The sequence below is a fragment of the Aquarana catesbeiana genome, linkage group LG02 (assembly GCF_042186555.1).
Source record: "Aquarana catesbeiana isolate 2022-GZ linkage group LG02, ASM4218655v1, whole genome shotgun sequence".
NCBI classification, from domain to species: domain Eukaryota; kingdom Metazoa; phylum Chordata; class Amphibia; order Anura; family Ranidae; genus Aquarana; species Aquarana catesbeiana.
In genome coordinates, this window is record NC_133325.1 from 371765684 (window position 1) to 371782986 (window position 17303).

Below are 17303 nucleotides of genomic sequence, written 5' to 3' on the forward strand. Positions count from 1 at the left end.
GTGCACAAAGTGATATATTGCCAAGTTTCAATGTACGTTTTATAAAAAATGCTCTTTAACCTTTTGGGTTTTCTTTTTAAAGTGGTAAAATGTTGTAAAATAACCTTGTGCCATCCACATTCTCATAAAGGAATATGTAATTAAAAGACCAGCAATAAATGTCTTTTCCAAGGTTGGCCCTTTCACACAATTCATCGCTGTTTCAAACTCACACATGTTAACATGTTAAGACGAGCGTTTCAAAGCTTATTTTTTCATCTATAATTTTAAGAGCCTAGGGCAGGCTGGGAAATTATTTGGCTATAGCTTTGCTTTGACTACTCCTTGCAAAATCATTTATGTATAAGCCAGGAATTCAAAAGAAAAGGAGGGTGGGGATTTTGAAGGTGCAAAATAACATCAGATGTATTCAATAAAAAATATTTATTTTTGTTTTGAAGAGCAAAACAGAGAATGTGTACATAAAATCAAAGGACACAGGCATGTACAGTACTATTGTCGAGGTGTTAAAACGGGAGAGCATAAAAAACCCAAAGCATGCAGGGCGGCACAGAGAGGCGGGCGTCCTGCCTATTGGCAGGACACCCGCCTCTCTGTGCCAACCTGCATGCTTTGCATCGCTTATCCCTGTTTATACAGGGATGATTTTTCTGCCTCTTTTTTTGGTCACCACAGGGGGGAGCTGCTCTGCTCCGTCGGACACCTGATCCTTAGGACCCGGTGACGACGGGCGAAGCTGTGTGGTGGTGCACTGCGCAGGTGCGTCGCAGCTTCACGTCCGCTTCCGGCCCTTCGGGACCAGACAGAGGTGATAAAACACCGCTGCTCTGGCGTTTACATGCTGCTGGAGCCCCTTGGGACATGAAGTGCCACTGCTCACCTAAAGGTAACATTCTCACCCCTATTGAGGACATTTGCTTGCTTCAATTGTATGTACATATAGTCATTACTCGTTGCCAGGCTGTCTCATTTGTGACTGTCCTGGCTCCATTTGAATGACTTTACCATTTAATACAACACCATTGCTTGGACTATTGATTTTCTTCCCTTTGGACCATCATCCCCATCACTAATTTTACTTTTTTTCAGTATTAGTCCTTTGTGTTGTGAGGTGGCCCTACTAAGTCCCTCGGTTTCAAGTTTCTCCAGGGTTTATATTGTAAGTTCACTCTTTATTCATTTAATTGGATATTAGACCGTCCTACAAACTTCTTAATATATATATATATATATATATATATATATATATATATATATATATACACACACACACACATTTTATTTCTACTTTCGTACATCTTATTCCCTGTATATTGTTTTTAGCTGGCCCTTTTATCCCCTCTGTGACCCCCAGCCGCTTGTGGCCTTGACTGTTATAGTCAGCTGTGGGTGTGACTGCGGCAGGATTGCTGCCCCCGTTGCTTTGGTTGAATTGGGATAGAAGCACTGCCCTGGGAGTGGAGACACAGGTGCATATATTACTATTATTTTTTTTTCTATATGTATATCTCATGCTCTTTGGAAGATTGTTGCTGATTTATTATCAAAACCTTCAAATATGTATATTTATCCATTCATTGGTAGTTTGACACTCATTATTATTTGTATATGTTGTTTGTGTGTTTTCAGAAGGCCTGTACCTCTGCAAAGACAGCTCCCCTGAAGAAGCCTGATCTATGGGCGAAACATGTCGGGTTTTTTATGCTGTCCCGTTTTAACATTTCGACAATAGTACTGTACATGCCTGTGTCCTTTGATTTTATGTACACATTCTCTGTTTTGCTCTTCAAAACAAGAAATAAAATATTTTTTATTGAATACATCTGATGTTGTTTTGCACCTTCAAAATCCCCATCCTCTTCTTTTGAATTCCATGTTTATTTAGGGATCGGTGCTATTACCTGGCTGTCTCTTCCACGATCAATTATATATGTATAAGCCAATTTCCCTAAATGGATATGGGCAAAAAAGAACAAAATATGCCAAACAGCTCCATAATGTGCAGTTTATAACCAAAAATGATTTTTAAAAATCCTGCTGTTGAAATGGGATTAGGCTTTAGATAACTTGTGTGGCTAGTGTTACCATTAGCTGGGCATTAAATATTGAAAAGGCCCTCAAATTCCTACTTTCCCATGTATTTTCCGATGGAGGGAGGGGATCCATATTTACTTAGATTTCTGCTGTTTTCAACGTTTGTGTTTTTTTGTTTTTTTTTAATTTTTGCCTTGATAACCCTTATCCTTTAAGCAATGTGAAACAATTTGGTTGTGTATGATATGACTCTGAAAGTATGCATTCTGCAGCTTCTGTTTTCTACTAAACTAAAAACTTATGTTACCACATTAATACATTGCACATTCTCCTGATATGTGGGATGCTCAGATTTTTTTTTTTTTTTTTTTTTTTCTTCAGTGCAAATCAAGAAGAAAAAAAAATGCTGTGTGACCTAGGCTGGTACACACCAGTTATCAGGTTTGGCATATCAGCAACAGCTTTGAAGTCTACCTTATTGTACCGGAAAATTACAGGGTTAGCCCGAATGTGTCCTTCAAGCACTGGAAATGTGCATTGGAGCACAGGGGAGAGATGCATGGTCCCTAAATCTCTCATTAAAGAGAACCTGTAGCCAAAAAAAAAAAATCAAGTTGAGTAAAAAAAACTTGTTTTAATTGTAAAAAAATAATAAAAAAATTTAAATACACCCAAGCACATAATACCCTACCCCCCCCCCCCCAAAAAAAATTGAGGCACCCCCACATATATGCATGTACAATCGTAAGCACCTGCACGAGTATCAGGGCCTCTATGCCTGAAAACATTGATTGAGATACACATTCCATATCTTCACACGTGCTGGAATTCTAGCACCAGACCTCCTTTTGTAATGCTAAACTAAGCATTGCTTATGAAAAATAAAGGGTACTAAAGTCGTCATTTCACAGGTACATGCAAATTTAAGGTTTGACATGTTTGGTATCTATTTACTTGGTGTAACCTTGGCTTTTATATTTTCCCAAACAACTGGGTATTTTATTGTTTTTGTGCCCCCTAAAATTAACTTTAATGTGTTTTTTACTGAACCTTTGCAGTAATATCGTGACCTAAAAAAACTTTAAACTTGCAAAAACTTCTCTGGCAACGAGAGGGTTAAAGGATAAGTTCACCTTCGGGAACATGTTACATGTTCTACCTGTAAGCTTAGTTAAAAGGAGAAAAAAAACTAACTTTTTTTTTTTTTTTTTAGCTGGCTCTTAGATTCAAAACAAAATTTGTCAAGCCCTGATGTATGCAATACCCGTCTCCTTACTCCTAGGAGAGAGCAACGCTGACCAGTCTGTATTACAGAGGCAACATACAGGAGTTGTTTCACACTGGATTACTGCACATATCTGGAAAGGAATGCACAAAGGACATCACAATACAAACAAAAATACATAAGATTCCTATATTTAGACAATGTTTAACCACTTGCTGACCGTATAACTTGCATATATGTCGGCAAAGTGGCACTACTGCACCAGATCACACACCTAGGGCGTGATTCAATACTTCCTGCTCCCCCTGTGATTATATACAGCGGGAGCTGATCTGTGGGTAGCGCGAACTCAATGTCCGCCGGCACCTGCTGATCCAGCACAGAGGCAGAACAGCAGTCTGCCTATGTGAACATAGCAGATCACCGTTCTCACAGGAGGGAAGACATGGATCCTGTGTCTCTGCAAAGCAGGGACTAGGATCCATGTCTTCCCCTAGTAAAGGCACCTCCCACAGTACACTAAAACACTGGCTAGGCACACAGTTTAACCACTTCCCAGCCAGTGTCATTAGTACAGTGACAGTGCATATTTTTAGCATTGATCACTGTATTTATGTCACTGGTCTCCAAAAAGTGTCAGTGTCTGTCTCTGCACCGCAATATCACAGTCTCGCTATAAGTCGCTGATCGCTGCCATAACTAGTAAAAAAAATCTATCCCATAGTTTGTGGACACTAACTTTTTTGCACAAACCAATCAAAATATACGCTTATTGGGATTTTATCTTATTTATTTTTTTACCAAAAGTGTAGCAGATTACATTTTGGCCTACATTGATAAAGAAATTAGATTTTTTCTCAAGTCATCTTCCAGGACGGCACACCTGAGAGATGAGAGGCTCCTCCCGACAGGAAACACAATCAATCAACAGCTGTTTTAAGTCCACACCCTTCCCCTTGATCCTCAGTTTTTGATTGTGTTTCTCCCTACACAGCGAAACTGTTTGTTTTTTTCCAAATGACCGAAGCCTGGGGCTGGTGGTCTCCCCCTGGGAGCCGGACCAAATGCCTGGGAAGCCTCTGGGTCTGGCAGGATATATTTATCCTTCCCGGGGGGTTCCCCTATCCTTTCTTCAGGGGGGGCAGCAAAAACTGGGAAAGCCCCCCTGATAGCTGAAGGCCCCTGGGTACAGTGGTGTACCCAGAACTTCAGGGGCCCTTATCCTGTCTCCCCCCTTACCTGTCCGGGCGTCCATTCAGACGGGGGTGCTGGCCGTCGGTTCTTTCCAGGGGGATCGTATCCCCTGACTTCTGGGCCCCTGGTAGCTCGCATGGGCTGCTGGGGAGGGCACCGCCTGAACGACCCGCGTTCTTACCCAGAAGGGAAGGCTGAGAGTCAGCAGGAGCAGGCGCCCACTTCCTCCTTTCGAGGAGGCACCAATTCACTATGGTAATTGTCTGCCTAAACCACCTCAGATGGGAATGAGGAACGTATGGCATTGCCCCCCCCCCCCCCATGTGTATATACTGACTGGTACAGTGCAGGACACAGCCTAACCTTGCAGCTCCCTAAAGGGACAGCAGTTGGAGGGGGGGCACTTTGGTGGCTATCCTCCTTGCGTGTGGACCATGAGGATGGAAAAGCAAGCCCGGTGGCTGTGGCAAAAGGGGGAAGATGACAACGGTGAGTCAAAAATCCCCAATCCCAGCCAGATGGTTTCTGGGCATTTGAGATCATCTCCCCTGGGGTCTGGATTCAAATAGCCCAGAAGCTTTTGCTAAGAACACCAGCCATAGCTCCCTCTTACATCAATGATGCTGTATGGTGGACAAGTGGTGCAGAGGAACGAATGTGCCTAAACCACCTCAGATGGGAAAGAGGTAGGTAAGGCATTTTTTTCCCCTTCCACCTATATTTAGTGAGTGGTGCAGTGCAGGGCCTGGGGTCTGCATAACAAAACAGCCCAGAAGCTACTGCTAAAAACCACCAGCCACAGCTCCCTCTTATAGCAGAGACACTGTGGTTATCACAATAGTAGGTTGCCAGCCTCTCCCTACATACCCGGTTGTGGTACATTAGTAGGGGTGAATATAGCAAAGGGGGTGACCTGGTAGAACAAAGAGTTCCTTACTGGCCAGGTATACCACTGAACAAATTATTAATGGTGCAATGGTTGAAGGATTCAGGAGTAAGCTCCCTTGCTCAGCAGGTGCACTAGGTTATCTGGCCCTATTAGCCCAGCTGCTAGGAATCTGAAGTTGCTCCAAGATGCTTAAAAGCTGACCTAACCTTCAACAATGTGGCAGGGACCAAGCTTCTGTGTGGCACAGTAGGGGTTCCCTTGTGACAGATCCTCCTTTTGGGGGTTGCTTGCTATGGGTAACTTTTCATAAGCTCCAACCTCCCACTCCACTCTTACATTGTGGTTATATTTTAATGCAGGGGGTAAGAAAAACCTTTGTTGGTTTGGGCTACAGTCCACTCAGTGACAGATCTAAAAGCGATTTACCATAAATCGTTTTCCTATATCCTTTGAATAAGGATTTTCTGTGCAAACATATGCAAGAGCTAGATGGCTATATGATTGCTTGTTTAAGGCCTGCAGGTGGCTATTTACCTCCAGGCTAAATTGGTAACCACCCTTTCTAGGGGTCTTAAATTGGTCTCTAGGGCTGGGCTCATTGAGACTTTAGTTACTAATCAGCCCCACCCGTGTATGAGCTGGCTAGCGTTTGCTCAATCTACGGAGGTAAGGTAGGACAACAGCTACTATAGTAAGGTGTCCAACCATTTTAGGATTGGTTCCTTCACTGGTGGTGAAGGATTAGTATCTACAGCCCAGGCTAGGCCTATGAAATAAATTGCCCCTGTTTTGGTTATTTCATAAAGGGATACACCATGACTCCTTGGCTGCTCACCAGTAGACCTCAGTAGTGAAGGTTTGTCCTTGCTGGGGTGTTTGGTGGCACAGCAGAAATACACATTGAGATTTGTGACATCTCTGCTCATAAGGGGTATATTGCTGTACATCAGAAATGCACTGCACTGAAGCTTGTTGGGTGTCCTTTATGTCCTAAAGGTACTGCTTTGTTTGCCTACAGATCAGAAAAATACAACAGGGAAGGTGGTCTGTACTTTCTGGTTTTGTGCCGCACGGCAGAAACGCACATCATTGAGTCTGGTAAAGACATCTCTGCTCATAAGTGTTATATTGCTGCACATCAGACCTACACAAGATTGAGGTCTGTCTGTGGGGGTTTTGTGTCCTGTATTACTGCCTTATTGGTTGCTTATCAGAAAGGCAGCAGGAAAGATTGATGGTCCTGATTTGTCGGGCTCCATAACAGAAGTACAAATTGAACCTGGGCCAGGGGTAGTACATATACTGCCTTTGGTAATCGGTACAGCACCACAAAGTGGCGTCGTGCTGATTCAGACAGTGCTATTAACGGCAATGGCTGCCGATTTTAGGCATGCGATTTGACATGTTGAGTCGCATGCCAAATCGCTTGAAGATGGATGTGCTATCTCTATTCAGAATTGTTAGATTGTTGCACATCAGAGATATACACGACTGAGGTCTGTCTGTGGGTCCTGTATTACTGCCTTATTGGTTGCTTATCAGAAAGGCAGCAGTGAAGATGGATGGTCCTGATTTTGTTGGAAAATACAAAATTGAACCTGTGCCTGGGGTAGTACACATACTGCCATTGGTAATCAGTGCAGCACCACAAAGTGGCCCGTACTGATTCAGACAGTGCTATTAACGGCAATGGCTGCCGATTTTAGGCATGCGATTTGACATGTTGAGTCGCATGCCAAATCGCTTGAAGATGGATGTGCTATCTCTATTCAAAATTGTTGTTGCACATCAGACACATACAAGATTGAAGGTTGTCTGTCCTTTATGTCTTACATTTACTGCCTTATTGGCTGCATATCAGAAAGGACACAACAGTGAAGGTTGTTTGTCTTTTTCTGATTTTGTTTTTGCTGCTCAGCAGGGAGACACATTGAGCGTGATGGCATCTCTGCTCAGTATTGGTATATGCTACACATCAGACATACACAAAGATTGAACATTGTGTCCTGTATGTCCTATATTTACTGCCTTATTGTCTGTATATCAGAAAGGCACAGCAGTAAGTGGTGTTTCTCATTGATCTTCCTTGCTGTTTCTTAGGTATACACAGTAGGGGGTTGTTGGCTGCACTCCTCCAGGGAGCCACAGCATGGGGACCCCTTGTTTGTTCAACCTGAAAACTGCTTTTCCTGCGACCTGTGTAATCTTGAGGTCTGTGGTTCCGTAAGCAGGGACTGCTGGAGACGCTGCGACCTGGAGTCGCACAGTCACGAATGGTACCCTTTGGAAGCCATAGTATATGACTTCTCAGGCGTCTTGCAGTCCCAAGTGGCAGGTTGGGTCGCACGGGTGTGGGAACCCTAAGCTTATCTGTCCCTCCTGTTGAGGTTTTGCTACGCAGCAGGGATACTCATTGTGGAGTTATTGCCTTATTTTGCAGTAGACCAGAAAGATCGCAGCTGTAAAGGCTGTCTGTTGTTTCTTTGTTTTTATGTTGCTGCACAGCAGAAATACTCAACATTGAAGCTTGTTGGTGCTTTCTGTTTTATATTGCCTTACCTTATGGCACTTCAGAAAAACCCAATGCTGTAGGTTGCTTGTGTTCTTTCTGTGTTGGTTCTATGTAACTGCACTACAGAACTGCATAACAGAAAGGATGGTCTTATAACTGTACTTGGTGGTTCGTCATAAATACGCAACATAGAAGTTTGGGTCTTTCTGTCTTCTCTTTAAGGCCTTGTTTTGCTGTACATCAGTAAAACACCATTGTAAAAGGGGGTTCCCGTCCTTTTTGTATTTACCAGTTATGACCTAGCTAGCTGCACTTCAGAAATGCGCAGCATTTAAGGTGTGTTTGAGTCTTAATGTTTACATATTGGCCGCACATCAGAAAACCAGACTGTGAGGTTCAGATTTGGGTCTCTTCCCATGTTTGATATGTTGGTTTAGCTAGTCACACTCAGATACACAACATTTTTGTCTGTTTGTGTCCTTTCTGTTTAAATCTATTGTGCTATGTCCACAATCTATGATTTTTTCTTTTTATTTGTGATATTAATAATACATGTATCACCTTTTGTATTTCAGCCTTCTCTTCCGTGGAAGGGCCAGGAGTTCTGGCTGCAAATGTCACATGTCAGAAAGCCTCGACCCCTTACTTTCAGGGATGCCAGAGCCATTTCCTAGGGTTGAAGCCCGGTAGAGTTATGGGTCACTGGAGGAAGGCGATAATGAGTCGCCCTGTAATAAGAACTTAGGAAGTTCGGTTCAGAGGAGTTTTATGGCCTGAAGAAGAAGTTTAAAGATGTATACCCGACCAAATAGGTTACAGCTCGGTGCATGGCCTTCATTTTGCCCTTCTAGCAAAACTAGATGTAGCAGTATGAGTGTTCTCCTCCTGCTACGGATGTTAATCTCCTGAGTAGGCTCTCAGGCATAAGTAAAACTATAGATTGGGCATGCCTTAAACCCAGGGGTTAAGTTTTTGTTAATCTATTTCCCTTAAGTAGGTTTCCCTTCAGTCTTTGCTGACGTAAAGATAAAAATGAACAAAAAAGGGTGTCTGTCAGGGGCCCCCCTTTTGGCAGTTTTATTTCCCTGGACAGGGTTGTGTTAAGACAGGCTCCCTTATTGATCAATGTAGTGTCCTTGTCTTACAACACAGCTCTCCGATTAATCTTTTTAGTGGTTCTAAGCAGCACCTATAGGCAGAATAGGCCATTGTTGTTAGATGTGTGATAGGCAACATTGATAACCTACAAGTTTAACATGTTTTCTGATTCCATCTTTAAGAGCCCACTCCACCTAGATCCTGCATCCGAAGCAGAGAAGGCAGGGACACCGGTGGAGTAGACCGGCAGATCAGCCGCATGATCCAGCTAAGATACCTTCATCAAGCATATGGAGTGAAGGTAAAGCTCACTGCAGAACCGAGGTTCGCCAAGAGGGTCTTGCAGTGGTCCCACCCTAAAGGTAGGCCTGAGCTACTTGATTATCCTCTCAGGTGTGCCGTCCTGGAAGATGACTTGAGAAAAGTACTAGTTACTTACCGGTAACTGTCTTTCTGGGAAATCTTCCAGGACGGCAGGCCTACTTCCCACCCGTTGGAGGAGGGAAAATTTTAGAACACTAGAAGGTGAGTACCTATGAGGAATGATTTCCCTTGTGAAACAGGTTCAGGAGTTACTTCTCTACAAACTGAGGATCAAGGGGAAGGGTGTGGACTTAAAACAGCTGTTGATTGATTGTGTTTCCTGTCGGGAGGAGCCTCTCATCTCTCAGGTGTGCCGTCCTGGAAGATTTCCCAGAAAGACAGTTACCGGTAAGTAACTAGTACTTTTTTTTTTTTATTGTATGTTTTATAGCAAAAGTAAAAAAAAAAGTTTAAATGGTCAGTCTTTTGTTTTAAAGCGCAAAAAATAACCGCAGAAGTGATCAAATGCCACCAAAAGAAAGCTCTTATTTATTAGAAATATGAGGCTACTGTTCAAACTCCCTTTGAAAATGCTTGTCAGCTGTACATTTTGCTTACCTGCTGGTTTTCTTTTTTTTGAGTCAATGACCCAAAAAAAGTATGCACACCTTAAAAGTGTGAAGGCACAAGTCCATATCTGAAGATTTTGCTATGGGTTAGTGGCTAGAAGTATTGAAGCAACTGGGTCAGCATGACAGCTAGGCAACATAGGCAACGGGCATATGCAAAGACTGTAATAGAAGGATCCATGTATTAAACCCCCCCCCCAGAAAGTTCCTTTTTTAACCACTTCAGCCCCGCAAGGATTTACCCCTTTCCTGACCAGAGCACTTTTTACAATTTGGCACTGCGTCGCTTTAACTGCTAATTGCGCAGTCATGCAATGCTGTACCCAAACAAAATTTGCGGCCTTTTCTTCCCACAAATAGAGCTTTCTTTTGATGGTATTTGATCACCTCTGCCGTTTTTTTATTTTTTGTGCTATAAACGGAGAAAGACCGAAAATTTAGAAAAAAAATATTTTCTACTTTTTTTGTTTTTAAAAAAAATCCAATAATCTCAATTTTAGTCATACATTTAGGCCAAAATGTATTCGACCACATGTCTTTGGTAAAAAAAAATGTCAATAAGCGTATATTTATTGGTTTGCGCAAAAGTTATAGCGTCTACAAACTAGGGTACATTTTCTGGAATTTACTCAGCTTTTAGTTTGACAGCCTATCTGATTTCTCGAGGTGCTAAAATGGCAGGGCGGTACAAACCCCCCCCCCCCAATGACCCCATTTTGGAAAGTAGACACCCCAAGGAAATTGCTGAGAGGCATGTTGAGCCCATTGAATATTTTTTTGTCCCAAGTGATTGAATAATGACAAGAAAAAAAAAATTACAAAAAGTTGTCACTAAATGATATATTGCTCACACAGGCCATGGGCATATGTGGAATTTCACCCCAAAATGCATTTAGCTGCTTCTCCTGAGTACGGGGATACCACATGTGTGGGACTTTTTGGGAGCCTAGCTGCGTACGGGGCCCCGAAAACCAATCACCGCCTTCAGGATTTCTAAGGGCGTAAATTTTTGATTTCACTCCTCACTACCTATCACAGTTTTGAAGGCCATAAAATGTCAAGATGGCACAAAACCCCCCCCCCCAAATGACCCCATTTTGGAAAGTAGACACCCCAAGCTATTTGCTGAGAGGCATGGTGAGTATTTTGCAGCTCTCATTTGTTTTTGAAAATAAAGACAAACGAGAAAAAAAAAAAAAAAAAATTTTTTTTTTTGTTTGTCTTTCTTCATTTTCAAAAACAAATGAGAGCTGCAAAATACTCACCATGCCTCTCAGCAAATAGCTTGGGGTGTCTACTTTCCAAAATAGAGTCATTTGGGGGGGGTTGTGCCACCTGGGCACTCCATGGTCTCTGAAACTGTGATAGGCAGTGAAGAGTGAAATCAAAAATTTACGCCCTTAGAAAGCCTGAAGGCGGTGCTTGGTTTTCGGGGTCCCGTACGCGGCTAGGCTCCCACAAAGTCTCACACATGTGGTATCCCCATACTCAGGAGCAACAGAATGTATTTTAGGGTGAAATTTCACATATTCCCATGGCATGTTTGAGCAATATATCATTTAGTGACCTAAACCTGCCGGCATCATTCTGGTATAACCACTCAAAGTCCAGCAACATACCAGTACCTTGTTGGGCATATATTGTAAACTTTTTTTTCATGCAGCCTGTGGGCTGAACGAAAAAAAGAGATTGATCGGTGGGTATGCCCACCATTAGAATACCTCCCTTCATCCACCCACTTCTAATGATGGGCATACATGCACCGTTTATATATGCCGAAGCATGGGGGTATCCCCCCGCAAAAGGTAGGAGCAAATCGCTCCTCCACCCACTGCTGCCCTCACGCTTCAGCATATACGCTAAAGTATGTAACGGTGGTGGTGAAATCACCTCCGACAGCGTTGGAGTCACGGCTTTATGTATCGTGGGAGCAAACACTGTTGAGATAACTAAATCCGCGCTGCAACTCAATGGCGTACCTGCTAAGCAAATGATGGTTAACAATAAAACAAAGTAACATTACAGTAAGACTTACCATACCTGCAAAGCAAATACAAAAAAATAGTAAAAAATAAAACTTTTAACGCAACCTGTGCCTAAAATATATATATATATATGCCGAAGCATGGGGGCATCCTCCCGCAAAAGGTAGGAGCAAATCGCTCCTCCGCCCACTGCTGCCCCCACGCTTAGGCATATATGCTGAAGTATGTAACTGTGGTGGTGAAATCACCTCTGACAGCGCTGGAGTCACGACTTTATGTATCGTGGGAGCAAACACTGTTGCTGTCAAGATAAATGAATCCGCTCTGCAGCTGAATGGCGTACCTGAAAACAAAAAATGGTTAACAATAAAACACAGTAAAGTATAAAAAAAATTGCATACCTATAAAGCAAACATGAGAAAAACATAATAACAATAAAACATTGCAGAATAGAATAGAGTAAAAAAGAGCAGAACAATAGAGCGAGAACAATAAAACGACAACTTTTTTTTTTTTTATTTTATGTATATATATTTTTTTTAAACTTTTTTTTTTTGTAACTGTAACCTTTTCCAGGTTCGGGTCTCTCCAAAATGCAATGGCATCTTGGGAGACCCTGTGAAAGTGTGTCCTAGTCTGTGCAGTGCTGTACCCTACGCTAATACTCGTGTATGGTAGCGTTCAAAACATTCACCAATGCAAAGACCAGTATTGTCAGGACAGGAGGGACCATAATAGCGGGTGTCACGCCTATATCCGCGCTTTCTGCAGACACAACATTTTCTTTGGGGGGCTCGTTGGGTAGGGGTACGCGGGAGGACATAAGGAAAATGCCTCACATGCAGCCGGCTTACTGCATTTGGATTGGGAAGGTGAGGTGGAGCACCGTCTGAAAACAGAAGGGCTCTGACGACCTCTTCCTGGAATTTAAGGAAGGATCCAGTCCGCCCTGAAGCTCTGTATAGCACATGAGCGTTCAGCAAAGCCAATTGAAATTAGTATACAGACACTTTTTTTTTTTTATACCAGTGTCTGGCCTTACTGGACACAGAGGGGTTTCTCCACAACACCAGTCGCCGTAGTAATTTGGAGCGTCGTGTCTGCATGAAGGGAGGTAAGAACGAAAACATTCTTATTATCCCTCCACTTCATAGCGAGCAAATTATTACACTGCAAGCAGGCTCTCTCCCCCAGCCTAAGACGGGAATCTACAAGCCGCTGGGGAAAGCCCCGGCGATTAGGTCGCACAGTGCCACATGATCCAATCTGATGATCAAAAAGGTGACTAAAAAGTGGCACGCTCGTGTAATAAGTGTCCACATATAAGTGGTACCCCTTTCCGAATAAGGGTGACACCAAGTCCCACACAATCTTGCCAGCGCTTCCTATGTAGTCAGGGCAGTTTGTCGGCTCTATGTGGCTATCTTTTCCCTCGTAAACCATAAAACTACATTTATAGCCTGTGGCCCTGTCACAGAGCTTATACATCTTGACCCCATATCTGGCACGCTTGCTGGGAAGGTACTGTTTGAATGACAAGCAGCCAGAAAACTTAATCAGGGACGCATCAACGCAGACAACTTGATGGGGAGTAAACAAGTCTGCAAAACGTTGGTTGAAGTGGTTTACAAGGGGCCGAATTTTGTAGAGCCGATCGTATCCAGGGTCTCCACGAGGATGACAGTTCATTGTTGAAGTGCATGAATCGCAAAATCTGCTCGTATCGTGCCCTGGTCATGAAGGCAGAGAACATGGGCATATGGTGAATTGGGTCAGTGGACCAATATGACCGCAACTCACTCTTTTTAGTTATGCCCATGTTGAGGGAAAGGCCCAGAAAGATCTTAAATTCGGAAACTGTAATTGGTTTCCAATCTCTGGCAAGGGAGGACTGGGGAATAGTGGCGATGTGTTGACCAGCGTACAATTGCTTTGGTCCACAATAGATCTATAGAGATCTTTGGTGAAAAACAGCGAATAAAAATCAAGTGGCGTAAAATCAACTGTTTCCACATGAATGCCGGGTTGGCCAGTGAATGGGGGAAGTACGGGTGCTGCAGAAGTGGTGGGTTCCCAATTCGGATTGGCGAATGCAGCAGGAAGTGCACGACGGGCCTGTGTTCGTCTTCTTGGTGGCAGCGTGACACTACTTGTGCTTGCCACCTCACCAGCTTGGACTGCACTTATGGGACTCGCCACGTCACCAAGTGTTACTGCAGTGCTGGATGTATGACCAGGGTGTACTAGGCCGCTGGTGCTTGCCAGTTCACCAGAAGGAATAGCGGCACTAGTACTTCTCTGCTCCATACGAGAGCCCTGCAGTTCTTGCACCTCAACAGCAGAGGACGTTCGGGGTCTGGTACGCCTGACCTTGGCAGGGACCACAACTCCGTCATCAGAGCTATCTGTCATGGAGCCGCTGCTGTCTACAGGTTCGTATTCTGAGCCTGAATCTGACAGATGAGTGACTTCCTCTTCACTATCTGTCATGCTCAGAAACGTGTAGGCCTCTTCACTAGTGTACCTTCAATTTGCCATTTTGGGCTCTAAATTTAGTGGTACACTAGTGAGACTCACAGGCAAAAAAGCTCCTGACTGTTAGCGACTGATTCAAAACGCTACCAAAAAACTGTTAGCGATCGCAGGGATCAGGCCTGACTCTGCGAACACTGCAGTTATGGGTTTAGTGTTTTGTAAGTGACAGTGTTTGATTGATACTGCACTTGGGTGGGCTGGGCAGGGCTGGGCCGAGGGGCAAAACGCAGGTGCTAGCAGGTATCTGGGCTGATCCCGCTAACGCTGCGTTTTTGGGGACTCTAAACTGCTGGGGACGCTAGTATAGATCTGATCGGATCAGATATTGATCCGTTCAGATACTATACCACTAAGGGAGGTGTATGCTGCGTGCGTGGGTGTTAGCGGTACTGCCGCTAACCTGACGCAGCCTGGGGCGACGCAGACCTTATCTGACTCTAAAAACTTAACTTATATCACCGCCGGGCAATTAGGGGGTTAAACTTTTATTAGGTAATAAACGGCGGGTGCCCTAAAATTATAATTAACTAACGAGCGTCACCTGTAACAGTTATACGGTGATCACTGGTGAAAGGGTTAACTAGGGGGCAATCAGGGGGTTACAACCTTTATTAGGTAGTATATAGGGGTCCCTGACACTATAAAAAGCTGACGGCGAATCTATACACTTACCTCCCTAACTAGCGTCACCTGTGACACTAATACAGCAATCAGAAAAACTATCGCTTAGTGACACTGGTGACGGGGGGTGATCATGGGGTTAAAACTTTATTAGGCGGGTACCCTAGACCTAAAGGGGCTAACCCTAACTGCCCTACCACATAACTGACACCAATGCAGAAAAAAAAACTATTGGTGTCACTGTGACAGGGGGGTGATGGGGGTGAAAAGTGTGCCTGCGTGTTCTACTGTAAGTGTAGTGTTGGTGCAAACTCACATTGATGTTTACATTACAGAAGCCGAGGAAGCCTGTCATTCGCCAGGAGCGATCGCGAGGGGGTGGCCACGAATGAGTGGCCTCCCCCTCACCTCTGATGGTCCCTGACCTGAATCCGACTGCCGCAGGCACCGGGGGGGTCCGATCGGACCCCCCGCCCGCGGGCAGGCAGGAACATACAGGTAAGCCCTTATGCCTGCCCGTGCCATTGCGCCGACGTACATCGGCGGTCAGCAACTGGTTAAAGCATATTTTTAGAATGTTGGCTGCCTTCATGACTAAATCCAGTGTTAGGGCCCTTTCACATGGACATGTCTGTTAACGGGCTCCGCTTTGCTCAGCGGGGATCACTCCGTCGATCCCCGCTGAGCAGGCAGATGACAGGTCTGTCTCTGTACACTGTGCAGGGATGAACCTGTCAGAGCGCCGCTCTCCTCTATGGGGGATCTGATGAAGACGGACCGTAGAGTCTGCTTTCATCTGATCCGCCAGACGGATGGAAAAATAGGGTTTCCATCCGTCACACTTTAGTGGATCAGATGTCAGCGGACATGTCACAGCTGACATCCATTGCTCCATAGACCTATATGGAGCGTTCATTCAGGTCCGCCTAAAAAACTGAAATGTGAAAGGGGCATTAGTCTGCAAAACCAGTGCTAGACTGATATTAGAACTGTTCGTTCAGACATCAACAGACCTGGGCAGAATAAAGCACAATGATGTGCCTGCTCTGCAGTTTTTATCACTGAACGTCAATAGCCTCTGTTGCTGAATTGAAACATCACCTGAGACAAATTCCCTTAAGTCTAGGTTCACACTGAATGCGGCCTTGAAATCATGCTCCTTCACTTAAAATTGCTAAAAGTAGTTTAGGAACTACTTTTTAAAATGGGTGTGGCACTGCAAAGTTTGTCTCGTACCGATTTTTAACAATTCCATTGCCAACAATGGGATGTGACTTGTCATGCGATTTGACCTGTCAAATCACATGACAAGTCGCACTGGTGTGAACAGGGACTTAGGGTGCCAAGGCGCAGATTACCGTATATACTCGAGTATAAGCCGAGTTTTTCAGCACTTTTTTTTGTGCTGAAAGTGCCCCCCTCGGCTTATAGTCAAGTCAAGCACTTTTCTGCAGCAAAAAATGTAATTTTCCGAACCAACTTTGGGGCCCCGTATCTTGAAACCCCAAATTTGGTGTGCAAACCCAGTGGAACTAGTACCACAACACATCCAAAACTGGGGTTCCTAGCACCAAGTGGCCCTGAGATACGGGGCCCCAAAGTCGGTTCGGAAAAATGTCATTTTCTGCTGCAGAAGTGCTTGACCTTTTCTGAACCGAATTTGGGGCCCTGTATTTCGGGACCACTTGGTGCTAGGAACCCCAGCTTTGGATATATTGTAGTGCTAGTATGTAAGTCCCGCCCTATGCATGTCGTCAGACGTCTACTAGGGCGCCCTAGTAGATGTCTGATGACGAAACGCATAGGGCGGGACTTGGGTACGTCTTGCGTCACCTCAGACTAGACTAACACAGGTCGCTCAGGACGGACCTCTCTCTTTTTTTTCATGCTTAATACCTACCTTGTAAATGTCAGTACGACATTGCATCAGTCACAATAAAGTTTTCCATATACGGTTTTACACTATGGGTATTTCTCCTCTCTTTTATGCAAATCGTTAAACAACATTGCAGAGCACGGACCGGAGACACCCAAAATTGCTGCACAGGGGCACACACTGTGCCCACTCGCACCCCCGCAGGGGGAAGTGGATCCGGTGAGTGCAAGCATAATTAGAGCACGCTGTTGAGGCACAACCACCAAGCCAGCACCTGGACAAGAAATTTCCCTTGTATTTGTTTTCAATATCTCTTGGAACCATCCAAAAAGACTTTTCTGAAACAAAAAAAATTTATTTTCCAATAATACTGGTTGTTAAGCACACAAGTCACTTTTTTGA

The 17303-nt window shown here is 44.2% G+C and overlaps 1 protein-coding gene across 4 annotated transcripts in view; it reads left to right on the forward strand.

Annotated features, from left to right (window-relative positions):
* The window catches only part of VKORC1L1 (vitamin K epoxide reductase complex subunit 1 like 1), a 120542-nt gene that overhangs the window by 71601 nt on the left and 31638 nt on the right, over positions 1 to 17303 (forward strand). For 2 of the 4 annotated variants that reach the window (XR_012241634.1, XR_012241636.1), the window contains one exon: positions 1630 to 1820. The exons of the other annotated variants lie outside the window; for them this stretch is intronic. The gene's annotated coding sequence lies outside the window, so the exon portion shown is untranslated. Of the gene's footprint in view, positions 1 to 1629; positions 1821 to 17303 lie in introns of those variants that run through there. 4 annotated transcript variants of the gene reach the window in all.